The sequence below is a fragment of the Hydra vulgaris genome, chromosome 05 (assembly GCF_038396675.1).
Source record: "Hydra vulgaris chromosome 05, alternate assembly HydraT2T_AEP".
Taxonomy (NCBI): Eukaryota; Metazoa; Cnidaria; class Hydrozoa; order Anthoathecata; family Hydridae; genus Hydra; species Hydra vulgaris.
In genome coordinates, this window is record NC_088924.1 from 29207093 (window position 1) to 29213092 (window position 6000).

Here is a 6000-nt window from a genome sequence, read left to right on the forward strand (position 1 = left end):
AGGAAATTAGGTACCAAAATTGTGCGCCCAAATAGGATATCACCGCCTCTGAATTTGGCAATAAAATTTAGCAGAAACATAAAAAATGAGCATACTCGAGTGTCTGAAAAAAATAGAGTTTGTCAGGCTATATCTTCAATATTTTCTTGATAGAGAAAGTAAATAACAGTTTTGAATATCAATAAACCCACTTATAAAATTCGTCATTGTAATCAGAAGACACATATTATTCAAGTTAAATCATTCTATTTTTGAAAAAATATCTATGTTTATATGAAATTCTAAAAAATAAGTCAACAAAATTTGGTGCAACCTTTATCTCTAAAATCAATCTTCAAAAAGCGTTGCACAAAATTTTAGTACATTTACCGGTTCCGTAAAACGCGATTTCCGTATACCTAATATAAGATAATAAAAAAAAAAGAACTTTGCAGCAGCTTCAGAAAGATATCTTTCTCAATCTTTGATCTATTACATTTTTTGATCTTTCTTATCTTAGTTTTAATTAACATAAAGCGTAAATACTTTAACAAAAATCAACCTTTTTTCAGAACACTTTGTACAAAGTGTAGTCTAGTCGCTTCAAGTAAAAAAAAAAGGAAAACTAAACATTTTGAGTAGACATTCTAATTTTTGTATAGACTTGTTCCATATAACTTAAGAAGTTTAAAAAATTTTACGTGCCGCTCGGAAACTGCTTATAACTTTAGTTAGAGGCAAAAATAGATGCAACTTTATGAGAAGATTTCAGGTATAAAATATCCGCCATGTTTATATAAATCAAATGCCGAAAAAATTTAGTTTTTTATAAACTATTAACAGGGGGTTAATAGTTTGTAAAATTAGATGTTTTAAATACAATTACTAAAATCTATGTAATTTAAAGTTCCAAAAAATTAATTAAAAACAAATTTGTTTATAATTAGTACTTAACATTGTATTAAAATTATAGAATAGTTTTAACTTAATAAATCTAAAAAATAAAATTTGCCTCTATTCTTTGTTTACGCTAAAAAATGTTTACTTTTCAAAAACTGTTTACTAAAAAAATGTGTTTTATTTATTATTATTAAAGTAAATAATGACGAGTAGCAAAAAAACGCAGCATCTTAATCTAGTTCCTAAAAAAGAAATTAAAAATGCTTGCATACTTCATCAAGGAGACGTTGGTGATAATAAAAACAAACTGCGTGGTTTTACTGAAAATGCGCTTGCGAAAGTGAAGAATGCTTGGTAAGTCACAACCTAAATATTTAACTCAATTTATTTCTTTATATATGCCTAAAACAATGGTACAGAAAAAACAATAAATAGCATGGATTTGATAATAATACTTTTTTTTACTTTAGTCAAATTCGAAATGACTTTAAAATCATAAACACTCTACCTGATACGTGCCCAACAACTCTCTTGTTTCATTAAATATGTGACGATAAGTATTTGAATATAAAAATATTAAACATTATACAATATCGGAAAAATAGAGCAGAAAAAGAGAGTGTAGGCGTGAATGATGCATCCTCATTTGAGGGCAGAATCTCAGCTCGGAAAAGAGATAGATCAGGTAACTTAAAAAACCTTTGGGTTGGGAATGCAAAAAAGAAAAAATTACCCTCAGTTTTCACGTTTTTTTATCGTTTTATGAACTACTTTAAACTTAAATTAATTACCTTGTTTCAGGAAAAATTATTGCGTATAAAGAATGTTGCATTTGCTATCGCAGAAAGACTAATAAAGATAGGAACGGATGTGAAACGCTTATAAAATGTGCAACGGAAAGTGCAGCAAGCATAGCTGACATCCCTTCACTCATGGCTAGTATATCGGGCACAGAATAGCAAATCATAATTTCCTTAAAGTTATATATTATCATTGATTTTGTTACGTACAACTATACAAGACCCCTGTTTAACTACCTAGTTACACCTAAAAGGATACCAGAAGATATCCACATTATTAGCTATCTTCCTGCTAATAACTCGACGCCTTCAAACTTGAGCACAGTAATTGAAGTTCTGCTCCAGTCAAAAGCTAAAGCCGAGAATCTTGGTCTCTCAGAAATTGACGTTTCAATGGATCAAGATACATATGCAAAAGCGATGGAAATCCTTATGAACCCTAATCATATTGATCTTAAAAGACTTATTGTCCTCCAAATGAGTGCATTTCACACATCTTATACTTTTCTAGCTGTTATTGGCAAAAAATTTAATGATGCCGGATTGCAAGACTGGATAATTGAAGCTGATATAGCCGGTGGGTGGTTTTCTTGCCGTTTGAACCTCGACGAACAAGGCCGCTGCGCGGAGAAACAAGTTGAGCGCGGTACTACCAGGGATGTGGTGGGGATCGAACTCGGAACTTCTCGCTAATGAGGCAAGTGCCCTACCACTACACCACTACCGCATTCAGTTTATATAGTTCATTCAATTTAATGATGATATTAAAATTACACTTTGATTATTTCTAGACAAATTATGACAATTTGAAATCCTTGTTTGATGATGTTTTCTTCAAAACCGTAGATGATTACTCAAATATGTTAAATGATATTAATATTTCCGGACCAACTTCTGCTTTTGGGTTTTCCTTTGTTGAAATATTAATTTTTTTTTGCTCTGCTCCGTTCAACGAAGGTTAGTAACTGGACTCTTCATTTGGAGGCAACCCACCAAATGCTACCGTAGTTTTTACATATGATCGTCCGAATTATTCTCGCTTTTTATCTTTCTATTGGACCGAAATGATGCAAACTCCTAAAACTCATCCGAGTATTTATTAACAGTTTATGTAAATTTGTACTCCAAAATATTTTATTTGGATTTCAACAAGTTTTAGTTCAAAAATAGCTTCAAATTAAATCTTTATAATTTATTATCATTTTGGCAGGGATGGAAACTTCTCCGTAAGAAGAACGAGCGGTACATTAAACAAAGTTCCATTTGACCAATGCATTGAACAAACTATAAATCGTGATCAGAAATGCCTAGAAGGAATTAAAGGTTATAGTACATCTGAAGGAACTGATCAACTTGAGGTTGAATGGATGCTCATTCCATCTGCTCCAGAAGATGTTTTGCAGTAAATTTTCTGTGCATATTAAAAGTCAAAATGTGAAACACGGGTTTGTCTTTGTCGATCGCACTGGTTGAATTGTACGGATTTGTGTAACTGTTCGTCTTGTGAAAACACAAATGATTGGGACGACCCTTTAACAGAATATTATTCGAGTGACTCCAATGCAATTTTAGGTTTTTTTGAAACTGATTGAATATCTATTTATGATATATATATATATATATATATATATATATATATATATATATATATATATATATATATTATATATATATATATAAATATACACGCACAAAACCATACACGCATGCAAAAAAATCAAAATGAATTTATCCTTGATGTAAATAAAGTCATCAATCAAGAACTTCGCCTCTTGTAATATTTTCTCTCTTAAAAATCTGTTCACTAAATATTTTTTTAGGAAGAATTTACCTTTCGTTTTATGTATTTATATATATATATATATATATATAAATATACACGCACAAAACCATACACGCATGCAAAAAAATCAAAATGAATTTATCCTTGATGTAAATAAAGTCATCAATCAAGAACTTCGCCTCTTGTAATATTTTCTCTCTTAAAAATCTGTTCACTAAATATTTTTTTAGGAAGAATTTACCTTTCGTTTTATGTATTTATATATATATATATATATATATATATATATATATATATATATATATATATATATATATATATATATATATATATATATATATTTATATATATATATATATATATATATATATATATATATATATATATACATTTATATATATAAAAAACGATTAGCGTGACGTCATCAGTACCAAGTAAGGGCCCAAATTTGACCCTTTAAGCACTTTTAGAATTGCTCATAAATTTTTCTCAAAATGTTGTTGTTTATTGTAAGCTTTTCTCAAGAGGTTATATAACTTTTGAGTATTTTTTTAGCTTGATAAAAAAAAATTCATTACCGTGACGTCATCAGTACTAAATAAGGGCCCAAACCTGACCCTTTAAGCACTTTTAGAATTGCTCGTAAATTTTTCTCAAGATGTTTTAATTTATTATAAGGTTTTCTTAAGAGGTTATCTAACGTTTAACGTAAATCTGTATTTTTTACTTTGATAAAAATACATATACTAGCGTGACGTCATCAGTACCAAATAAGGGCCCAAATTTGACCCTTAAGCACTTTCAGAAAGGCACGTAAAGTTTTTCTTACTCAAGACAACAACCTTAAACTATATAATTAGTTTTTGTAATGTCCACTTTATTTCCAAGAAAAAATTACACGTAGCGTCCAGACTTGTGGCGCAAAGTATTAATATTTTAAAATGACGCAAATAATGAACTTCAAAAATGGCCAAAAATCGAGCGTAATTGTCATATGTTTAAATTTTTATTGAATTTTTTTGTCTGTTTAATAGTCAAAATGATTTTTTTTTTTCTTACTTTTATCATTAGATTTAAAATCGTTTACGTTGCGTAAAAAATAATTGTACAAAATAAAAATTGAAACCTAAAAAAATAGTTAAAAATAAAAAAAATCATTTTAAAAAATTAAAAAAAAGCAATATGCCACGGTCATTTTGATTTTAAAAACAATTGGAAACAACTTCTATGGTCCAAAGTGTTATATTAAACCATAATTTGTTTGAGTCACAACTTTTATCCAGGCGGTCAAATTGGGGAACAGTGAGAAGTATCCTATTTTTATTTTGCAATGAATTAAATTAAATGAGTTAAGTGTAACATTATCTTCATTCATTAATGTTTTTTAGGAACTCTTAAATTATTATTTTTCCGAAAAAAAATAAAAATAATAATAAAAAAATAATGAGAAGAAAAAAAAAAAAAAAAAAAAAAACATCCTAAATATAATTGATAAAGTAATTAAGCACTCGCTTTATTTATCCTAAATTCTCTAACTATAAGTTGATCATATTTTATAGAAGAATATTTACCATTTTTTTTATGTATCTTCATTTCTTCTACGAGTTTTTTCTTTATGACCATTGTTTCAAAAGAGAAGTCTTCGTTGATGTATATTTCTGATCCTTTAAGTCGACTAGATGAATGTGGTACTTTTATTTTGTCTTTGTAATGTAGAATTTTAACAACAATTGTTCTAGTTTTATTTTCTTCTTTTTTTCCAACTCTGTGAGCCTTTATGATATTAACGTTCTTAACATTTAATACGTTTTCAAATAAAATAAATAGTTTTTTTTCAGTTTCATCCCAGGTTTCTTGATCGTTTTTGGAAAGCCCGTCGATGCGAAGATTATTCCTTTTGAGTCTATCTTTTGGCTGTCGTAATTTATTATTTTCCTATTTACCTAAACTGTTTTTGTTTTTAATTTTTTTTCTAATTCACATACCTTTTTTTCTTGGATGTCTTGCGTAACTGTTAGGCTTTCTTCGATATCTTTATTTAGTCTTTTCTAGGATTCTTACTCTCTCGGTAATTTCTTTAAGTTTAGTGTTTACCTTTTCGTTTTCTTTTTTTAAAGAGCTGCAAATTTGTTTTGATTTATGTATTTCATTAAGTAGCTTATTTATTTTATCTTTAGTTATTTTTAGGTTACCACTAAAAAGCTTACTGTTGTTTTTAAAACATTTCATGTCGCGAACAACACATGTTGATATTTGTGTTTCATCTGTATTCCCCGTTTGTATATTTTGAAACCCTATACAGGCTCAGAATAGGCAGAGACATGCGCAATCTGATTGGCTAATTTTGAAAGAGAGGCTTTAGCGCGTGTGTTAAAATCATAACAAATGTCAATAAGCTTAAAATGAAATTGAATAATCGCATAAAAAATCAAATAATAATAACCAAAAAAGTATGATTTTTCAATCAAATATTGTACAATATAGTACTTATACTTTTAAAAAACTTTGCAACTCAAAACATCCGTGATTTTTATAATA